At 40.4% G+C, this 10,267-nt stretch overlaps 1 long non-coding RNA gene across 1 annotated transcript; it reads left to right on the forward strand.

Annotated features, from left to right (window-relative positions):
- The first annotated feature begins 2,153 nt into the window (after positions 1-2,153).
- On the forward strand, positions 2,154-4,013 carry LOC307158667. Its single transcript, XR_013821261.1, has 3 exons — positions 2,154-2,289; positions 2,886-3,104; positions 3,473-4,013. It is a non-coding gene; the product is annotated as an uncharacterized lncRNA (long non-coding RNA).
- Positions 4,014-10,267: the final 6,254 nt, after the last annotated feature.

Raw genomic sequence — 10,267 nt, forward strand, 5'->3', positions numbered from 1 at the left:
CTTTGCGAAGGGTCAATTGCATTAAATACAAATAAAATGGACGCGTATCTGTGACCCTTTAAAAAAAAAGTTTTTATCAAAGGGTTTATTTTAACGTGCAAAGTGCAAACAGCAGCATACAGAACAGATCGACAACAGAACCTGGATTCAGTTTAAATTTTCACGCACTTGCAGCATTTCTGACAGTGAGAGAAAAACAGAATAAAATAATACAAATAAAAAACAAAATAGGCCTACACTAAATATATTTTTTAAACTTAAATTAAGATGACAAAAAGAAAACACTGAATCCGTTTGTACAAAGCTTTAGAAAAAAACGGCAATTTTTTTCCCGTTTTTTTATTTAAAAAAAGCAACATCAACGTGATGTGGGGTCAGTCTGGAGCGCAGCCTGTTGACAGTTAGACCCGCGGCAGAAAACACCCTCTCCGATGGGATGGATGTCCCATCGGACGGGAATACACAGGTAACGTCTCGAGACGTGTGTGGTTGCGCTTGTCGACCATAGACTGTAAAAAAGGTGTCGACGCGCTCCGTGAGTTAATAAATATATAAGCTATAAAGTATTTTATTTTTAAACCATGCAGCAAACTAAAAAAAAAAAAAGATAAAAAAAAAACTTTTAAACCGTTTAACTGATAGTATTAATCGGTCAAAATTTTTACATTCGGTTAACGGTTAAACGGTCAATATGAGCATCCCTAGCTCCTGTGTTAAGAATTACATGCTTTAATGACAACTGTCGGTATTCACACGAGCTTCGTGTTGATTAGCACACGTCGTCGTGATTATTTTATGGTGTAAATCAAATCAAAATCAAGTCATCTGTTAAAATGGGCGCCGAAATGCGTCAGACTCACGGAGGATGCGTGTCATATAAATTATGCTGTAATAAGTTACCAGGTTTGTTGCACGTTTAATATGCCGGTGTAAAAATCCATAGTTGGCTTACATTTCAGTACGAAATGTGTTTTTTTTAGCTGTAGCCTACTCTGTGTGTGAAATTGGCTTATTGTTTGTTAGTAATGCCGTTTTTAACTTTATTTAAAAGAAAGAGTTCCTGCACTCTGAATTCTAAATTATAGTTTAAATGTAAAAAAAACGAAAAACAAAAATGGTATAGTTAAAAATAACTATTGTCACATGTTGTATTGTTTTAGGAGACACAGACAAGTGGGCACTGGAAGGCCAAGTTGTGTGTGTGAGGAGGGCTTTCAGCACAGCTTCCTCCCATACTGTTCACAGCATATTACATATTCAATCAGGAGGAGGCAGTACCTTGGAGTTCATTCAAAGGTAATGATTGAATTCTTAACAACCTCAGTACCTGCATTTTACACATTTATTCAATATCAGAACTTGCCTTTTCTGTTGAGGCCTTTAAAGGGATAGTTCGGCCAAAAATTATATTAAACCCATGATTTACTCACCCTCAAGCCGTTCAAGATGCATATGTCAATCATTTTTCAGACGAACACATTTTCAGTTATTTTAGAAAATGTCTTAGATCTTTCAGTGGTTATAATGTGAAGTTATGGGGTCCACTCCTTCAAGCCAGTTATTTTCATTTATAAAGTTTTAAGTATGTATATTTTACGACAAAACCGCACGGATTACCCTCAGAAGGCCTTCGTTTATCCCCCTGGAGCCGGATGGGTTACTTTTGTGAAGGATGCATGCACATTTTTGGGACTTGAAGGAGGTGGATCCCATAACTTGACATTATAACCACTGAAAGATCTAAGACATTTTCTAAAATAACTGAAAATGTGTTTGTCTGAAAAATTATTGACATATGCATCTCGAACGGCTTGAGGGAGAGTAAATCATGGGTTTAATATCAATTTTGGCCGATCTATCCCTTTAACACAATGTTTCTCAACTCGAGAAGAGAGAATTTTTAGGGCGAATGATTTAGATGTCTCCATCTTTAACACTAGCAAGCTAATGAGTTAAATCAGGTGTTTTAATTAGTGGACATATAAAACTTCCTTCCTGGGAGGTCCTCATGACTGGAGTTGAGAAACACTGCTCTAATATATGGTCCAATTTTAAAAACATGATTACAAGCCTCAAAAACTTAAAACCAATCTTAATTACATATTGTCTGTTTCCTGACCCTTTAGGCGCTTTGTATGTATTAATCCGAAAAGAGGAACAAAGAAATCAAGAGAAAAATTGCCATCTAAAACAACAGGGCAAATGGTACAGAAGAAACAGGTTGCAGTGAACCCACATGTTGCCACTCTGCCCAGCAAAGTGATGGATTAACAGTGGAATTTCTGAAATGTAAGTAGTACACACACACACAGATCTATTTTCCCTTTAAAGGAGAACTTGGCAACTTTTTTAACTTAATAAAACTGTCTAGAAATCATTTGGATGGTTAAACAACCTGTTCTGGTGATATTGGTGACTTTTCCAGCTCCCCCCAGCGTTCCCAGGCGGAAAACCAACCTTGCAACTTCTGTACTACCGTCCCGGTAAGATAGAAATTGGAAGTCTCGTGAGAGGCGAGAACGAGAACGAGAGCGAGCGCGAAACACGAATTGCTTTACGGCAATTCAACATAAACACACACACATGTATGATGTATTACCAGATTACCCACCTCGGTCGACATAGCTCCACACGATACAGTTGGCTTGCTCCGATCACAACAAACGCACATGAGCAGCGGTAGAGAGGGGGAGGAGGCCGCCGCAAGTGAGTTTTTTACGACTGTGTTGTGAAATATACGCCCCCCCCACAGCTGAAGGGGGAGCTCGTGGGGAAAACATGCGACAACAAAAGGGAAAATCAGCGAAGAAGTGACTAGAGTTCGCTAGAGTTGCCGAGTTCTCCTTTAATTGTAACCTTTTAATATTCTCTATCTGTCTCTAAAGCCCTTTTCACACAGCGCGATGTTCCCGGGAAATTGCCAGAATGCCTTCTGTGTGAACGCAAACACGACCTGGGACTGATGCCGGGATCGATGCCGGGTTGGGGACCTAGTAACATTGCCGTGTTCAGTCCCGGAACGTGCGCTATGTGAACAAAAGCCGTAATAATGCCGTGTTGTAGTGATGACGCTGAAGCCGGGATTGTTCGCCAGCTGTGAAACGGTACGTAATGCGCAAGTTTATGATTGAATCAGAGAAAAAAATGCACAAGCGTGGTTTCTTGAGAGAGAGAGAGAGATTGCAGCTCATAAGCAAACTTAAGACGCTGCTGAGACATTACAAGTCACATCGATGTCACGTGTCTTTAAGTGTTGTGTGTGAATGCACTCTCTGATTCCGGAAAATCACTGGCAGTGTAAATGAACCAAATCAAACGAACCTGGATCAAATCCCGGGTCAATTTTCCGGAATCTCTGTGTGAAAGGGGCTTAACTGTATCTGTCATCCCTGTATCTGTCTTTGACTGTATCATTATGTTTTGTAATATATCTAATATATATTGTCCTCTTTTTTCTTTTCAATGTTTCTAGCCACTCTTTGCATCCTGTGATGGAACAGCATTCTGGAGCTGAATTGTTCTCCATTTTTGATCAGATATTTGTTGGACTGACTTGGGGCCTTGTTGTTTGGACATGTTTGTCTGGTAATGAAGTGGTGAAAATTCACCCGTCTCTTTTTGTTTTATTATTATGATCATGTTGGTCAACTTGTGGTTTTAAATGTATGTTGTTTGCGTATTTCTTCTTTGTGTGAAGGGCCATGACGGCTAATTTGTTTCAAGTAATTTAAAAATATTTAATTTCATGTCCATTTTTAAAAAAAAATACAATTTTGTAAATAAAAATGAAATCAAAATAATACAAAATACACTGTTTATGACTTTTTTTCATGCAGATTTTAAAGTTATAAATTTTTACCTGTTTTTCAAGATAAGTATGTTGAATTATTTTTTTGTTTTGTGAAGTAATAGGGGAATTAAGTTGTGCATTATACAACACTTTATGTATTTAAAAACAGTTGTTTAAAGCTTATGTAGTTGATAAATAATTTACATTTAAAATTCAGCTGCCAGTCATTAATACTCAAAAATCAGGAAAATATATTGTATACTCCATTCTGCATCACTGTTAAAAATTACCTGTAAATTTTACAGTAAAATACTGGCAGCAGGGTTGCCAGCCAATTACTGTATTTTTTACAGTAGCGTTTCTGTAATTTAATTTACAGAATTTTACTGTAATCAGAGAATACAGTAAAATTCTGTAAATTAAATTACAGAGACGCTACTGTAAAAAATACAGTAATTGGCTGGCAACCCTGCTGCCAGTATTTTACTGTAAAATTTACAGGTAATTTTTAACAGTGTATGCAATTCTTCCCTAAAATGACCTGCTTCCATCATATCATCCTGCACAATACTTAAAGACAAAATTATGGAGAAAGGGAGTGTCATAAACATAGAGAAAACATGAAGAAAAGGAGTGTCATAAATCCCTCTTGGAGTATTTAAAACTATAATTGTGACCACCAAGAGAAAAGGATAAAGAAATGCACTTTCTTTTCACACTATGAATTAGTGCTGTTTTCCCCAACCTGAGTATTATCCTTCTGAAAACAGTTCAGTAACACTACATAAGTGGGGGTTTTGATGAAGATTTCTGCTTTGAATGCACTCAGGCCACTTATGGTGTTGGAGGAGTCCTATTGTCAATGCACTGTTTAATGTCACTCTAAGTCTACCCACAAACAATGCAGGCAGACTTTGAATAGCTGAAGTGTTCCAGGGCAGAAAGCCACTTTACACCAGTGTCAAATGCAGCATTTGTTCTTCATCATTCCCATGAAAGCATTTCTTCCATTTATTCCGAACGAAAAAAACAGATGGCTTACAGTGTATCCATTACGGACTAATAACATATTTTGCAAGAGTGAAAGAGTTCACTCTGCACTCTCTCTTCTCACATAATCAAAATAATATAACCTAATTTCAATTCAAATCTAAATTGTTCATTATCATACACTGATAATGGATAAGAATGAAAATGTGAGTCAGCTTATCATTATCGCAAAACAAACCTGAGTTTATTTTGTGATAATGGCCGGTGATGGCACATCAACAGCTTTATTAAGGTTTGATCCCTTACATTTCATTGCTGAACTTCAATAAATGGTGATTTAACAGCATATTAACCATATTTCATCAATTAACAAAATACAATTATACGTATTTGAAGTGTTACAGTTTTTCTCAAATGCTAAAACACATTTCACAAACGTTTCCTCCATGTTCCCCAATGTCTAAACACAACACCCTTTTCTAAAGCTACATAATCACAACCACACCTTCTCACTTCAAAACTCAAACTTTCACACCAAAAGAGCAGCTCGAAGCTTTCAAAAATGTAAACACTATACACATCATTACACACTACAGCAAAAAAATTGAAAACACAATGCTCAATTTGTGAGAAGGTTCTTTGTTTCATAACTGCCAATGCATATTTTTAGAAACTTTACAGTAATGGATCTTCTTAGATAATTAGGCATTTAGATTTGTGAGTTTCATATGAAGAGTATAAATCTATAGTAAATTCTGCATGTACACTACTGTAACACAACTCAATGCAAAAACAGAATCTATTGCACACAACAGTACTCTTGAAAACATGATCAGGGTGTGAAGTTTTTTTTATTTACTTATTCACACCACACACACACCACAATCACTGTGCGGCATGCATCATGTCGCTGAGCTGCATCAGGCCACATCACCTCATCCACATGGCTATATTGTCTCTTGCCAGGCACCGCGGGAAAAACGCCCTGGAATGGCGAATCCATCCTTGGAAGGCCTCCACTGGGATGTCAACACAGGCCAGCTCCATTGCCCTTAGGAGGTTCTCTCTAGTGTATGGTTGTCTGTCATAAACCTTCCATCTCCACGATGAGAAGAACTCCTCTATAGGGTTCAGGAAAGGGGAGTAGGGTGGCAGACAGACGTTTAAAAAGTGGTTACTGTTGGAGGTGAACCACTCTCTGATTTGGTTTGTTCTGTGGAAGCGTACATTGTCCCAAATGATCACATAAATGTGATGTGCGGGCCCAAGATGGTGTTTTTGGCGGTCCAGGAGGATGTCTTTTAGCTCCTCTAGGAAGGTGAGGAGACGTTGGGTGTTGTAAGACCCAAGGACAGCATGCCGGTGGACAAGCCCCTCCGAACCCATGGCCGCACAAAGACTAATATTACCCCCCCGTTGGCCAGGAACCTCAGTGATGGCTCTTTGGCCAATGATGTTACGGCCTCTTTGCCTTCGTTTCTGCAGGTTGAAGCCAGCCTCATCCAGGAAGAGGTACTCATGAGGTCTGGCCATCGCGTCCAACTGTAATATCCTCTGTGAAAATGTGAAAGTGCACAGGTGTTCAGAACAACAGTCAATCAGGTAGCACAGTATTGTCCTGAAGTAATGTAGGCCACTGAGCAACACAGTATGTCCACTAACTGTACTGTGAACATAAATGTATACTTACTTGCACATACTCGTAACGTAGGTCTTTGTGTCGCGCAGAGTTGCGCTCAAAGGGAACCCTAGACCTGTTACATCCGCATCTTTTGGCGCCGGAGAACTCTGTCTATTGTGGCCAAGCTGACATCATCAATGCTCTCAAAGTTGACATTATCGGCAATGACTTTGTCTCTGATCTCCCGGAGTCTGATGAGGTTGTTCTCACGAACCATATCCACAATGAGGGTTTCTTGTGCCGCTGTAAATATGGCAACCCTCCCACCTCTATGTGGCATTCTTTCAACTCTAAAGAAAGAAACGTGTTGTCAATTGACATGTTTTACAATACAGTAACAACTGATTTGAAACCAATAGACTACTTTCACAGGCTTGTAAAATTGTATTGTGACAAAGAAAGCAATAGAGTACAATACCTGTTGTGTTGTCTGAATGCCCTGATAATGGTGGCCACGGTGAACCTACTCAGGTTTGGATGGACTCTTAGTCCTGCTTCAGCCATTGTCATGCCATGGACAATGACATGGTCAATGACTGTTGCTCGCATCTCATCCGTAATGATGGTGCGAGATTGTCTTGCTCTCCTTCCTGGACCTTCTCCTCTCCCTTGTTGACCTCCTCCTCTCCCTTGTTGGCCTGCTCCTCTTCCTCCTCTGATTTGAACTCCTCTTCCTCGTTGGCCTGCTCCTCTTCTTCCATGGCCAGCTCTTCTCCCTCCTCTGACTCGAATTCCTCTTCCCCTGACTCTGCCTTCATCCATTGTGTTTGTTTGGAATCTTCAGCAAACTGTGCACTCTGAACTTGCTTTTATACATGTGGTCACAGCATTAGCAACAAGTGTCTTCAATTTTGAGTCGTTGTGTGTAATGAATGACGCCAGGTGTGTTCATTGTGTTCAAATATTGCTGACTGTGGCAAGCATTTTGCATCACATGAGCTTTCATTTGAGAATATGAGCAGAGTTCTTTTGCAACTTGTGTTTTAGCAAGGAAAAATGTGTTAAGATTTATGAGAACGGAGGATTGTGTTTTGTGAATTGTGTCTTCATGTGAAATGTGTTTATGATATTGGAAAATGATGGCTAGATTTAGTAAATGTGTTTAGACAACTGGTCATTTGGTTTAGAGGATTGGCTTTTGTGTTTTAGCATTTGAGAAAAACTGTAAAGTATAGGCTAGTTGTAAGTAACCCTATCAGATGATAACTAGTGACTATGTATCGTCAGAACTTCAAATAATATACTGTAAGGTAAAAGGTTTTCACAGTTGTGGTAGATGCAAGTTCACGAACGCAAAGATGAAGATCAAAACGGGAGTCTTTAATATTTCACAAGGTAAACACAACGCATATTGCTCACGTCCCATCGACGAGACCGGACCAACTCAAATGAAACAGGGAGACTTAAATACAGGGGATTGACAAAAGGAACTAATGAGGGCACAGCATAAAAGAATGAGAAATCAAATCAGAAGCCATAGAAACAAATAATGAACACAGGCAGGCGGAAAGAAGGCTAATGACTGAAAACAAACTCTAAACTGAACATAACTGTGACATAAGCTCCCCCTCCCTCCTCTGTATACATCAGCAGGGTTCTGGAGCAGGGTATGAGGGTGGGAGGAGCCAAGGGGAGACCCGGAGCATGGGATGCCCGGTGGAATCCCAGAGTCCAGCCAAGATGGAGGTCCATGGTGGCGTGTCGAAGGAGGGAGGAGCCATGGCGGGGATTGATGGCAACAGAGCTGATGGTGGTGGAGCCTCAGGCGCAGACAGAGAACTGATGGAACCAAGCGACCCCAAAGGCTTCAGTGGCCGCAACGGAACTGCAGTGACGACCCCCCCCCCCCCCCCCCCCCCCAGGAAGTTCATCCACTTCAAACATTAGCACACAGTTTATAGAGCCCAGTATTGATACACACTATGTGGCGGGAGGTGGGCGAGGCTCCTATCCATCCCCTTGTACTCCACAATGACTCCCTCTATGGCGCATGATGGTGCCGGTTCATACACCTGGTCAGACGTCTCGTGAGATCCAGGCTCCGCGGAGATAGTGCACTCATCCGCTTCTTTTTTGCGTCAGGTCTTCCATCGTGGCAGGCGTTGGCTCTCCGTCTGCGGAGGGCTCGGGAATCATGTCCACGCAGCGGGGTGGTGTAGGGCTGGACTCGGGAGTGGGGGTGGTGTAGGGCTGGACTCGGGAGTGGGGCTGTTGATGTCCTCCTCTGGGCCGATGGTGAACATCGGTCCATTGTGAACCAGCACCCACTCCACATTGGCGGTGAAATCCTCAATAGGACCGCTCACTGGGAGGCGTGCCTTACTCTGCTCACTAAGGCCAGCATGGTAAAAAACACAGAGTGAGTTGTCTGGGTAGTGCGTAAGACACGCCATATCTAAAATATGTAGTTATATAGACCATAGAAACATATTACGAACACATATTAACATGCCTAAGATTTTTGCACAGTACTGTACAGTACATTATTTCACTTAAAATCTAAGATTAGAGAATCTAATGAATCTATGGAGAGTTTTAGAAAAAGTCCTGGTATTTGATGTGAGAACAGACTCTAAATGTAGTAAACAGGGTGTTAAATGTTGCTGCAGGCTTTTGCAGTAATACTGGATGTCCTCAGGTGGTAAATCTGTCTCAAAGAGCTCAAAGACTCTCTGGGTGGCTCTTCTTTTCTGAACAGCTTCTTGGCCAAAGGATAGATGCCACTCTATCTTGTTCAGATTTCCCATTTGTGTGAGTACTTTCACAAGAGATGTTTTATTTCTTTTTAGTTTAGTAATCCACACAATTACTAATTTCAACCATCTTATTGCTGCCTTAAAGGTGCACTGCATAATTCTGGCTTCTCTATGATCATCTGTGGCTGAAACATAAAATTGGCATTTGAAATGGCCTATATCTATGGCTTCATCATATCAGAACAGATCTCACTTTTGGGTTGCACTTTATTTTACAGTTTATCTAAGAAAGTACTTGGTAATATAAGTTAACTACATGGGTTAAGGTTAGGTTTGGGGTAGGTTCAGGGTTAGTACCTAGTTATTAACCAGTTATTGCAATTACTATTATAAGTACATAGTATGTCGATGGGGAACAGGACTGTAAAATAAAGTGCTACCCACTTTTTTGGGGGGATAGTTCACACAAAAATGAAAATTCTGTCATCATTTATTCACATTTATGTCGTTACACCCCTGCCTGTGGAACATAAGGGAAGATATTTTGAAGAATGTTGGTAACCAAACGTTTCGGTTCCCATTGACTTCCATTGTATTTTTCACCAAATATAAGGCAATAGGAACCAAAACTGTTTGTTTACTAACATTCTTCAAAATATCTTCCCTTTTGTTCCACAGAAGCAAGAAAGTCATGCAGGTTTGGAACGACATGATAGTGAGTAAACGATGAGAGAAGTTCTCAAGAGCACATGGAAAGTGTTTACGGCATGAAACGGAAGTTGAGATTGTCATTTTTTCCTTGTTGTGACATATATCCGAGTGAAACGGCTTCTGAAATTAGAAAAAAATGTAGGGCGGGGCTTGATTTCGTCCTTCGGGAATTGATTGGATTGTTGGAGGTTGGGCGTTGCAAACAAAATGGAGGCAGATTTGAATGCCAGTTTACATTCAGTTGTGGAGGATTTTAGCCGCACCCTTTCGCCATGGCACGTGACCGAAAGAGAAGAGAGGTCGTTTCGAGGGGGGAGGGAAGGGTAATGTATTTGATTAAAGATTATAAGGGTACATGAATTTGGAAAAAAAAAAATGAAGTGCACAGATAAATCATTT

Source organism: Squalius cephalus (genome assembly GCF_949319135.1).
Source record: "Squalius cephalus genome assembly, chromosome: 5".
Taxonomy (NCBI): Eukaryota; Metazoa; Chordata; class Actinopteri; order Cypriniformes; family Leuciscidae; genus Squalius; species Squalius cephalus.